This window comes from Schistocerca americana, chromosome 6, assembly GCF_021461395.2.
Source record: "Schistocerca americana isolate TAMUIC-IGC-003095 chromosome 6, iqSchAmer2.1, whole genome shotgun sequence".
Taxonomy (NCBI): domain Eukaryota; kingdom Metazoa; phylum Arthropoda; class Insecta; order Orthoptera; family Acrididae; genus Schistocerca; species Schistocerca americana.
Genome location: NC_060124.1, coordinates 304,118,507 through 304,131,174, shown reverse-complemented (window position 1 = coordinate 304,131,174; position 12,668 = coordinate 304,118,507). Strand labels below are relative to the sequence as shown.

The 12,668-nt window shown below is 39.7% G+C and overlaps 1 protein-coding gene across 1 annotated transcript in view; it reads left to right on the top strand.

Annotated features, from left to right (window-relative positions):
* Positions 1-2,820: 2,820 nt before the first annotated feature.
* The window catches only part of LOC124619655 (protein borderless), a 449,367-nt gene continuing 439,519 nt past the window's right edge, over positions 2,821-12,668 (top strand). Inside the window, exon 1 of the mRNA XM_047146187.1 lies at positions 2,821-2,933. The gene's annotated coding sequence lies outside the window, so the exon portion shown is untranslated. The remainder of the gene's footprint in view (positions 2,934-12,668) is intronic.

The window sequence follows — 12,668 nt, the reverse complement described above, 5'->3', positions numbered from 1 at the left end:
CCACGGCAGCACGCGAACAGCTAACAGACTTAGCCGTTTCGGATATGCTTCCGCCCTTGGCCCAAAAGCCAATGATCATCCTTTTGGACGTCAGATAAATCGCTTCGTTTCCGCATTACTACAACGACTTCACTGTTTTCTGTGTCCCCCTCCCCCCCCCCCCCCCCCCCCACACACACGCCGATACGCTTTATGCATAGGCGGTGGTCACATTAATGTGACCAGACAGTGTACATCCTTACATTTGTTCTCTAGCGTTTCCTGCTTAGCAATTTTGTACTTCCTTTCAGTCTCATGTTTTACGCATTTGCATTCCTTTTCACCTACGTCCTTTGTTGCACTTTTATATTTTCCCGTTTAATCAGTTCAATACAGTGTTCCCTATGATATCCTAGAATACGTTCTAGGTCTTGACTTTTTACCTTTTTCAGTTTACAAACCGAAAACTCTTTTTTTATATTTGTTGTAGCGCTAGTGTAGAATAATTTCGTAACAAATGGAAATAATTTTCTTTTGGACAGCACACCATGATATCGTAGACTAATAATGAAGATATTGTTCTTGAAGATTCAGGTTTGACAAGATCGGTAGCAATTTTTTTTATTTATATGACCGGTTTCGACAGATCTACGGTGTTATCATCCGATCTGAAAGTTACAAAAACAAACATCCCAGTTTCGATTATCGGACACCATTGTGAGACAATTGTGTACTCCCTTACCTATGAACATATTACACTACCTAGTCGTCATTGTGGTGTCAGGCGTTTAGCGTAAGCTGGGACATGAGCACAGCATGTTCTCTATTTTAACCGTGTGTTATTTTATTTCTGATATGGTTATGTTCCTGACATGTTTTATTTGACGCAACATCACCATGTGACTTTTGGTTTTGTAAGAAGCATGTGCAAATAATAATGTTATTAGGTACGTTCTAACATTAAAATAGTGTACACAGTGGTTATATGAAATCTTGTATTTGCAAGCCAACTTCACATAGGATGTTTGTTTTCGGAACATTCAGATCCGGCAATGACAGCGTAGATCTGTCGATATCAGTCTAGGTAATAACAAGAATTGCTAGCGGTCTTGTTAAAATTGATTCTTCAAGAACAATATAACTTTGAGATCACCTCCAAACTGATGCTGTGACCAACATACATTGATCAGCCAGAACATTATGACCACCGAACTACTATCGACATAAACCCTTCCAGGTTATAAGAGCGTCAGCTGGCGACGAATGATTGCTAGTCAGACACACGCAGGGTGCATGTAGTATCAATGAGAGAGAGTGCTGTTCGTGTGCAGAATGGGGAAGGCGCGCGATCTATCTGACGTTGACTGAGGGCAGATTGTGGTGGCCTGGAGGGTCAGCACGAGCATTTCTGGAACTGCACGACTCTCCGATGTTCGAGCAGTGCTGTCATGAGTGTCTTCAACACGTGGCGGAACCAAGATGAAACCACGTCCAGACGTTGTGGGGTTGGGCGGACGCCCCTCATTGCAGATGCCGGATGTTGTAGGCTGACCAGAATCGGGAAACAGGACACCTGACGAACTGTGACGGAACTTACACAAAAAATGGTTCAAATGGCTCTGAGCACTATGGGACTTAACATCTGAGGTCCTTAGTCCCCTAGACTTAGAACTACTTAAACCTGACTAACCTAAGGACATCACACACATCGATGCCCGAGGCAGGATTCGAACCTGCGACTGTAGCAGCAGCGCGGTTCCGGACTGAAGCGCCTAGTACTTACATCAGCTGGGCGGAGTACAAATGTGTCTGAACACTCAGTGCACCGAACACTCCTAACTATGGGCGTCCGCAACCGACGACTTATGCATGTGCCAATGTTAATACCACGACATCGGCAACTAATACTGAAATGGGCACGTGACTATCGGCACTGGACGTTAGTGTAGTAGCAGAGCGTCGCATGGTCTGATGAATCCCGATACCTCCTTCATCGTGCCGATGGGAGGGAACGAATCCGTCTTCTTCCAAAGGAACACTTCCTTGACACCTATACTAAGTGACAAAGACAAGCTGGTGGCAGATCCATTATGCTCTGGGCAACATTCACATGGGCATCAATGGGTCCAGTGGAGCAAGACACCACGACAGCCAAGGAATGTTTGCAGACCACGTACTCCTCTTTGTGACGATCGTGCTCCCGGACGGCAGTGGCATTTTTCCGCACGATAATGCGCCATGTCACAAGGCCAGAAGTGTGTCGAAGTGGTTTGAGGAACATAGAGGCGAGTTCCAATTGAATTGCTGACCCCCCAGCTCCCCAGATCGGACCCAATGGAGCACATCTGGGATGTGATCAAACGTGGCATCAGAGCTCATCGTCCCCCTCCCCGAAATTTAAGGGAATTAGGTGACTTGTGTGTGCAGACGTGGTGCCAACTCCCTCCAGTGACGTACCAAGGCCTCATCGTTTCCATGAAACTATGCTTCGCCACTGTTATCCTTGCCAAAAGTGGGCATACCGGCTGTTAGGTTGGTACTCATAACGTTCCGGGTGATCAGTGTATAAAATGTAGAGATGTCTCCGCAATTTTTAATAACATCTGAGCTTACCACTCACTCGTTTTACTTTAAGATGGTGAGATGACCTTAACTCACCTAGTTTCCTAACGACGACTCCAACGCAGACTCAGTGTCGCTCTGCTGTTGGCAGGTCTGCAGCGGCGCTGCCGGGCGGCCGCTGATGAGTGAGGAGGCTGATGAGTCCTCCGCCCCCTCCAGGCCTGGGCAGCGGGCAGCGGCAGCGGCCGGCGCGGAAGTCCGCATCAGTCCGCCAGTGACCTCTGCGTCGGCAACGACAGTCCGGCCCAGCCGCGCGCCGCTCCTCCGAGTCCGTCCGTCCGCTCGCCGTCTCCACGGACTTCCGCTCCGTGCTGGCCTGACCCTCCACGTTTGTAAGTTCGCACGTACACAGATGAAGTCGGATCGCTGAGTGTCTACTGCTAGGCTGTGCATGTTACAGTGTTTCCATAGCTCTTTTTACACCGCGACGGGGTGTGCTGTCTGCCAGATAATGCTTAAATACAGTTCCGGAGATTATTTTTAATCTTTTTTTTAATATTCATCTTAGGAACTGAAAACTTATGAAGTCAAGATCGCACACGAAATCTTCTTTCTTTGGACTGATTAGAAGTTTCGGGTAACAGACGAGCCATCTTCAGGTCATAACACATTCTTGGTTAGTATTGGTGCCACTTCGGCTTCATACAGGGCTAAAATCTTTCTTAAAATAAGAACATCCGTACATGACACAGTGGCCAGTGTAATTGAACGATACCCACAAGACAAAAGAATTACTAATAATGATAATTTTACCAACAATCTCACAAAAGCAAGACTTAAAACGCTACACACTCGAGTACCAACGATTCTTTTAACAAAGGCAAATGTATTATTCTTAACAGTGCTAGGATATCTTCATAGGCAATTTTTTCGAATTTGTTTCTAGAACTGCATCGTGCTCGTTTAGGAAACTGATATCTGAGCATAAGCACGAATAAAATCGAAAAGGGCCAATCTGTACGACACGAATGCATGATTAATTTCTCTTGTACAGTTCGCTCTTAGCACAACGCTAGTGAACTGATTTGTACGCCATTTCATTTGCGAAGTGATACCCTCAAATCTTTGGAACTCCTGAGGAAAGCTCCAACATTTCGAGTGAGACGCATGAGCCATCTGTCTAGGCGGGTGCAAACAGGATTGGCTATCCAACTTTTCTGCGTCATTCTGCAATAACAGCAACCGTTGACGTCAATTCGGTATTTATAATTCCGCTTCAGCTGCACTTCTTTTACTGCTCATGTTGTATGTTATTTCCAGTATTGACAGTTATAGTTGACTAGATTTTAGTGTGGGACATGACATACTACTTGAAAAAGAACTTGTCGATCTGAAAGAGCTTGTGAAGGAATGAAAGACGTGCAGTTGGCGTTTCTTCGTTTCGGTTCATTAGTATCTGAGGAACAAAACTGTGAACTACTCTGATCAACAAACTTCTCTGAAACGTTCTAGCCCCATTTCCTACAGGACCACGAACGCATAAATTGCAGTTTCCGCTCCTGATCAAGGATCGCGAAATGATTTATGATTGCTTAGGAAGGTTCTATGACTGTGTACATGCCGATTTTAGATCAGTTGAACTTATTCTAGGGTTAATTATATAATTCAACAAATATGTATAAAACGCCGAACGCAAAATCTCGGTTTGGGGAGATCATGGTAAAAAATTTTTGGTTTAGCGTGGACCAGTGGCTATTTGTATAGCCATTAGAACATGTCTTCTATAGCTACGTTGCAGTATATTAAGCACGTTTTGAACGACGAACCGGAGCTGGCATCCAGACAAATTGTGCGAATCGATTAACTCCTTTCCTAAAGATTTTAATAGCGCTGAAATTAATCCTCATCTAATAGTACCATTTGTATGTGCACCGTTCGGATTTTACGTTAAGAAACAGTCATTCCTGTTCAGATTTTACGTGGAAAAAGTAGTCACCCTGAAATAATTCTGGACTGGAGCGATACCGATGGTTATGCCGTTAAAACTAAGTAACTGGCACAATATTTACATAATTTCGAACGAGAAATCTTCGTATACAGGACTCCTGTTAAAAAGTTCTAGGACTTGTAAAGGGGAATGAGTACCTACATAATATTTTGAATAAGAGCCCATATCAGAAACGTATCGTGTTACATTGTTCCAAAACAAAAAAGAACCCAGCAAACTGTACGTACAGAACAGTACTGATGCATAACAACAGCGGATCGATGTGGCGACCACCGACGTTGTTACAGACGTTGTACCTACAAAGCATGTTCTGTTAGACCCTCTCTATCCCACCTGGTGCCTCTTCAGTTTGGAGTGAAGCGGTCAGAAGTCATGCCAGAAGATCTTCCTCTGTCTCTACAGGAGTATCGTAAATTAAATTTTGCCTACGACCCCACAAGAAGTAGTCCACGTCAACATGCCTACCCTACTGAATATCAGGACCAGCAACTCTGAAAGTTTCCTCTTTTCCTCAGCAAACGTGGACACAGTACACATACGAACTCAAACCATCTTAAAACGGAAACGATACGTTTCCGGAAATGCGTTCCTATTCCAAATATAATGTACTAATTCCCCTTTACATGTCCTAGAAGTTTGTAACGAGGATTTCCGAACACCCTGTATCTGTTGCTGTAACGTGGTACATGTGGATATTTTGGCAGCTAATGCCCATTACAACGTTCAAGAAACGCAACATTCGGCGTATATATGGTATCTATTCCTTTATAGTGCCAGCCACACATGTGTATACTGCGTATACTCGTATGTCGAAAGGCGCGTTTCTTAAGCGTTGTAATGGACGTCAGCTGGCGTACTATTCACATGTATCACGTTACAGCAACGTATATATATGATGATCTCTGTTACGAAATGATGAAAATACTAATTGTGTCAATGCCAAGTTTTAATGGCGTAATGCCTTTTTTTATGACACTCGTTCAATTACAGTGGCCATGAACGTTAGAAAGCTTTTTTTAACTGTGTCATGTATGGCCTTTTTCATTTTAAGAAAGCTTTTAACGATGAGTGAAGCCGTAATTGCACAAACAATAATCAAGGATATTTTATGATCTGGAGATGACTAGATTGTTAGCCGAAACTAGTAATCCATCCGATTAAAGATTTCATGTGGGATTTTGACTTCATGTAAAATATTTACAACATATCGCATATCTCCTTGTTGAAGATGCCAACAGACCTGTGTTTTGCGAGTTTGCGAGTTCTGTGTGGACGGTCGATCGTCGAGGATATAAGTTTCTTCTCATTAATAACAGTTGTACTATTGAGATCTGAATCTTATCACGTCTTGTTTTTTTCGTTGATATAGTAACTCACACATATTCGCTTCTTGTGACATCGACGCCGTAAATTATTTCTGTTCTGTCCATATCCAGTTTTTACGTAGCCTGTAATTAATTTGTGAAGCAGAGATTCAATTAATATGGTCTATTAGCCTTAATGAGTGACTTAGGTTTGACCTGTTATCAATCGGAGTTATTTATTGAACACTACGACCTTACACATTAATATTACATTTATAGCATCTAACGAAGAATATATGTGTCTGGTTACTTTGAACTGTCACTTGGAAACTTATTTCATCATTAGCTTTATTTGTTCTCTTCAGAAGGGATATGAAGTCCTTTTAACTCTTGAAAATGTCTCCGAAAAACCACTTTCGTTCAGACTGTCGTGAAATAAAGTCCACGAAATCTCAATAATGCAGAGATCTTCCTGTCTCTTATCACGTTTTGCAATATTTCATAAATGTCGCGTCAACACGAAGAAAGCTTCACATAATATAAACAGGACTTTCTTTCAGACCATTCGTCCGTAACATCTCTTTTCACTAAAATTTCCAAAATCTTCAAAATTATTTACGTTCATTTTAAGCAACTTCATTACAGCAATATTGCATCCATTCGTAATACAGCCACATCCAAAACATTAATAACAAAAAAAAAAACAGTTTCTGATTGATCGTGGCCAAATCTGAACAAGAAGTGAACACGTATTTTAATGAATTACAATTAAAATAAAATAACAAATTTCATTTGTCTTCATTTTAATCTACGATCGCGCTAGTCGCTTCTGGAGGTCGCCTCTCTAACCGGCTGTTGCTTTTACGCCAATGTGGATCAGCAGAGGCGACTGCGTGAGGACGGGCAGACTGGCCCTTCCGCCAGTGCAACGCCCCACGCTCATTCCATGAACCACGAGACGGAACATGCGTTTCTTACGGTATGGTAACCCAGTACAAACTATTCAGAGCTTTTCAGTTTTAATAACGTTACAAAATTTACAACTACTTTCAGTCCATGTGTCGAGCAGCGGAGACTGATCGATGACACAGCCTTCCAATCACTGTATCATCACTCTGTTGGTGACTGACCATTGTGTATTACTCAGTATTCTCAAGGAACCTTAAGGATCTTCGATTTTCATCGTACTATAGAACTTGGTTAGCGCGCCGGACATCAAATTCAGATGTAGTGAGATGCATTTTCTTTAACACGAGAAAATCGCTGTGAAATTCAAAGGCTTCCTGCGTATTATAAAAGACGATGGTACCTGAACGCGAAGCGCGTAAGTCTTATGTTTTCGAAGTTCATGTTTCGATTCTCGCTAATAGAAACATTTTTTACTTTGATTTGAATTCTGTAATTATTATCGAGCTGAAACGTTAAGTAACAAAAACCGAACAAAATTTTTCGATAAAAATAACATCTCTTTATCTTTAATCAGTAATCGCAAGGCAATTTGTTATTGACTTTAGAAGTGCCTTCTTGTTATCAATAAACGAAATGAATTTCCTCTGTGAGTTCGTGAACATTGTGAATATTCTGTGAATTGCATCGTCTAGACCGCTTACTACAATTATTTATTACGACGTGACGGCTAGTGCCATAGTCAGGCATCTGTAATTAAGATGAAGGGAACATAAAAAGAGACAGGCGTTTGTTATACAACAAAATAACAAAATATGATAAATTAAAAGGTTAAAAAATGTTTTTAAAAGTATCCTCAGAAAAAAAGGCTAGAAATTAAAAAAAAAAGATTCTTTGTCAGTACTAAAACCTAAGCGTATAAGTATGAAGAGGATGTATATATATATATATATATATATATATATATATATATATATATATATATATATATATTGAAATAAAATTTCAACGCAACGTCCCTCGACATTAGCGCCACCTGTCGATTAAAACTTACATCTTTGTAAAAGTTTTTAAACCAAGCTGTAAGTTGACGCCCTACTAGGCATTGGTTTTAGTACCAGCACAGAACTTTCTTCTTTCTTAAGTTCTAAACTATTTGATAAGTAGGCTTTTAAAATTGTTTTTAATCTTTCCATTAAATATCCCTTGTTAGCTTATCGGCTTATAAGAAACGCCTTTATCTCGATATGTTCCTTTCATATTAACTGCAGGTATCTGATGGTGGTAGTAGCTGAAACATAATAGGTACAGAAATTTCAATAACCTATCTAGACGATTTTGTTCTCAGTACCTTCTTGTAACATTAAAAAAAATTATACACACCGATAACGCTGTTAAGTCTCTAGAAACAAAAAGAAATTATGTTTTCTATTTGTTGCTTTCCATTCTTGCGTCAAATTTTAATGTAGCTGGAATAAGTTACTCACATTTGAATTAGATTGGTAATCTGTATCTATATATAAAAGGGATGCGTGTGTACGTACTGACATAAGTGTCTCCATGATCACTCGTTATTCTTGTGGCAGATAACCTTGGTCTCATACTGCTAGTAAGGAAGTTTAGTCACGGTGCGGCGAGCAAAAGTCCAAGAAATTTGAAACCATGAATACTCTTAGGAAAAACTATATAATCTGTGACTTACGTATCTTACAGTACACATAAAAATACGTTTATTGCTTGATTCATCCGATATAATACTGTTATGTTTGGACAATAGTATAAACCAGCATTGGCCCCGTGTAGTTACCCGAAGTAAAATATGTCTATGTAACATAATGTTAATGACAATGTGGTTGGAAAAGGGTGAGAATTATATAAGTGAGTATTCTCACTAATAAAACGAAGTTCAAAATTCATAGAGAATTTTGCTTTTTGTAAGAGAACGAAGTGTTCCACATCGCGCGTTATACTAGATATCTGGATCTCTGCCAACCACAATCACCCACTTCCACACACCAGAACAAGGATGAAACACGTTGAGGACCCTGTCACCATTACAGTGCTCCAGGAATGAAACAATAAAATTATTTTCACATCCACGGTGAAATTTGTAAGACAATATTATTTAGCCTTACCTAACAGTATTACTCCATATTTCGCGGTTTTTTGTCCACCACACTCACCCACTACCACGCACCACGATCAAAGTATCTTCCTGACGGGATGATTGCATTCGTAATAACCTTAATGAGATGTATGTCTGTATTCATGTCTTAACTGGAATGGTACTCATGTCTTCTCCCATGCCATATATTCCAACCCGGACAAAGCCAGGTTTCTCAGCTTGTTAATAATGAATATATATATTTGACTAAAAATTACGATCCCATGTTTATTAACTATCAGTTTTAATTAATAATGACAATAGCATTTCAACAAAATTAATTACTACTAATGGTAACCGCACCAACAATCTCACGAAAGCAAGACTTAAAACGCTACACACTCGGGTACCTACGCTTCTTTGAACATAGCGGGGATGTATTATTCTTAACAGTTCTATGATATCTTGAAAGGCGATATTTTAGAATTTGTTTTTAGATCTGAGTCGTGATAGTTCAAAAAACTAATATCCGAGCATAAGCGTGAGTAAAATCGGAAAGCACCAGTCCACAAGACGCAAATGAATGATTAATCTCTCTTGTATAATCCGCCCCTAGCACAACACTAGTGGTACGCCATTTCATTTACGAAGCGATACCTTCGATACTTCTGAGGGAAGCTCCAGTATTTTGAGGTTGCAAAGTGTATGAATGTTGTCATTTTTCACGAATTTCGGACGCATTTTCGAGCCATATGTCTAGGTAGGTGCGGACAGATTTTGGTTATCCAATTTTTGTTCGTAATTTTGGAGTAAATGGTTCAAATGGCTCTGAGCACTATAGGACTTAACTTCTGAGGTCATCAGTCCCCTAGAACTTAGAACTACTTAAACCTAACTAACCTAAGGACATCATACACATCCAAGCCCGAGGCAGGATTCGAACCTGCGACCGTAGCGTTCGCGCGGTTCCAGACTGTAGCGCCTAGAACCGCTCGGCCACCCAACCCGGCTCGTCATTTTGGAATAACCGCAACCGTTGACGTAAAGGTGGTATTTATAACTTCACCTGAGCTGCACGTCCTTTACTGTAGCAACAGCCTCTTCTTCAAGTTGTATGTAATTTTCAGAATTAGGGATCATGTAGTTGATTACTTTTTAGTGTGCGACATTTCATATAACATGAAAAAGGACTTGTAGATCTGAAAGAGTTTGTGGTGGAATAAAAGATGGGCAGTTAGTTTTCTTTATCTCTGTTTCTTGGTTTCTGAGGAACAAAACGTGAACTGGTTCTTTCAAATTTTCTAGCACCATTATCCTTCAGGACTATGAACGTGTAGATTCTACTTTCCGTTCCTGACCAGGGATCGCGAAATAATTTTTTGATTGCCTAGGAAGAGTTCTATTACTGTGTACGTACCGATTTTAGGACAGATGAAGTTTTTTTTAAATCTAATTTCTCGATTTGACAAATATGTATGAAAAGGCCGCTCGCAGAATCGCGGTTTGGGTGGATCCTGGCGCTCGATTCCCGTTTGAGCTTGGAACATGAGGGAAAAGGTTTTTGGGTTAGCGCGGACAAACGGCTATTTGTATAGCCTTTCGAACATCTGTCTTACTATAGCTGTATTATAGTATATTAAACAAGATTTGAACCATGAATAGGAGTTAGCGTTCAGGCAAGTAGCGCGAATCGATTAATTCGTTTTGCAAAATATTTTAGTTGGACTGAAATTAATCCTCAGCTAATGGCACCATTTATATGTGCACCGTTGGGATTTTACGTTCAGAAACAGTCACTCCTGTTCGGATTCTGCGCGCAAAAACAGTCATCCTGAAGTAACAGCGGACTGGAGTGAGACGGATGATTCAAATTCGATCCACCGGTATATCAGACCTTGGCGAAAGGTAAGTTCTAACCGTCTGAAAATTTCTCGCTTCGGTTGGATTTTACGTGCAAAAGACACGTTCTTGATGGAGATTTTTGAAGCGTGCCACTTCTATATTTCAAACTTGAAAGAACTGGCTCAAACTTTGCACGAAGGTTGATAAATGGAGTCAAAACAATATTGTTTTATCCATTGTCGAGACCCGATGATTTAAAGTTGAGCTAAATGTAGCACGTAAAGTTCGTTCTCTGAAGTGAATGGGTGGAATGTGAATCAAATAAATACAAAATGTGTTCTCATGGCAAAATTGGAAACTCCTTTGAAAAATCTAATTTCGCTCGGATTTTACCGGCAAAAACACGTTTTTTGTGAGTCTTTTTATGCGCGCCACTTGTGATAATAGATTAAAATTTGTAAGAAGGTAGACAAATACATGTAATTAATGGTCTTCCCATTGTTTTGTGAAAACTTCTTCCTTTGAAACGAATAACAGTCTAAATTTCCTTATAAAATGCACTTAAAATCCAGTTCTCACGTATCGCACTTGCTGAGACGATACAGATAATAATAAAAAAATATATTCTTAACTTAATTATAAGAAGCATTTGCAAAAATCTTTAATCGTTCAGGTTCTACTGCCGAAAAATCACTCGTTTGCACATGAAACTGTGGTTCGTAGAAATGCATTGCATTTTAAGCGCTGCATTAGCAGATAATTTAAAAAAAAACAGTTGATTATCAAAAAAATGTTTCAAACGGCTCTGAGCACTATGGGACTCAACTGCTGAGGTCATTAGTCCCCTAGAACTTAGAACTAGTTAAACCTAACTAACGTAAGGACATCACAAACATCCAAGCCCGAGGCAGGATTCGAACCTGCGACCGTAGCGGTCTTGCGGTTCCAGACTGCAGCGCCTTTAACCGCACGGCCACTTCGGCCGGCTAGTTGATTATCATTTCGTTGTGTATCCGTTGAAGATTTCATTCACCAATAGCTTAAAATCGTGGAAGAATCAAAGCAATGCACTTACCAAACCACAATACGCTTATCCCTATACAAAATGATGTACTTTTTGACCGAGCATTTAAAGTTTCATCGATGGCCACGCAGAAAATTAAATTAATCTTAAAACTGCTATAAAAAAATTGTCAGATAAAAGGCCAACCTTATTTCTAACTAATAGAAAATGTTTCACTGCCTTTTCTTCCAACACTACTATGCCATCTTGCAGAAAATCTGTTTTCGGACAAAACAAGCGTAATTTTGACAGTTTTCGTACAGGATTGAAGAGTCGATAGTATTTTGTGGTGCGTACATTGTTCTGCTGTTCATCTACTTAATTCAGCCAATCAAATACATATCTAATTCGAATTAGTTGTTGCAACATTTCACGCCAAAGTCATTCGCGTGAGCATCTCTAGCGGCGGTTTCTTAATTTTTATTATTGCGTACTTTAAATAAAGAAAGTAACAAAATGTATCTTTTTCAAATGTTTATTATTTGTTGTACGAATTGTTCAGCTTGCTGTATAGAAGCTTTTAAGTAAGTTTATCGATATAATATGGTCGTATCGTAAGTTTATATACGAGATATAAACTATTTACATGCATTATTATCATAAAATTAACACAGAATTTAATATTTTGTTCGGTGTCGTATCTGTTTCCTGTTATTTTAACCACCGTATTAAGTATTTACGGCTATTTTTCGTATGTTTGGTTATACAGTCTCATGCGTATGTGAATAAGCGTGTAACTGTAAAACAAAAAGTACCAAAAGCAGTAAAAAATTAAACAGAATTTAAAAAATTCAAAATGGAGAATAAAGTCACAAAGTAATAAAGATAATAACAAATAAAAATGTGAAAAAATTACAAAAATAAGATAGAAACCTCCCGCGGGCATTTGCGCCCGATTTG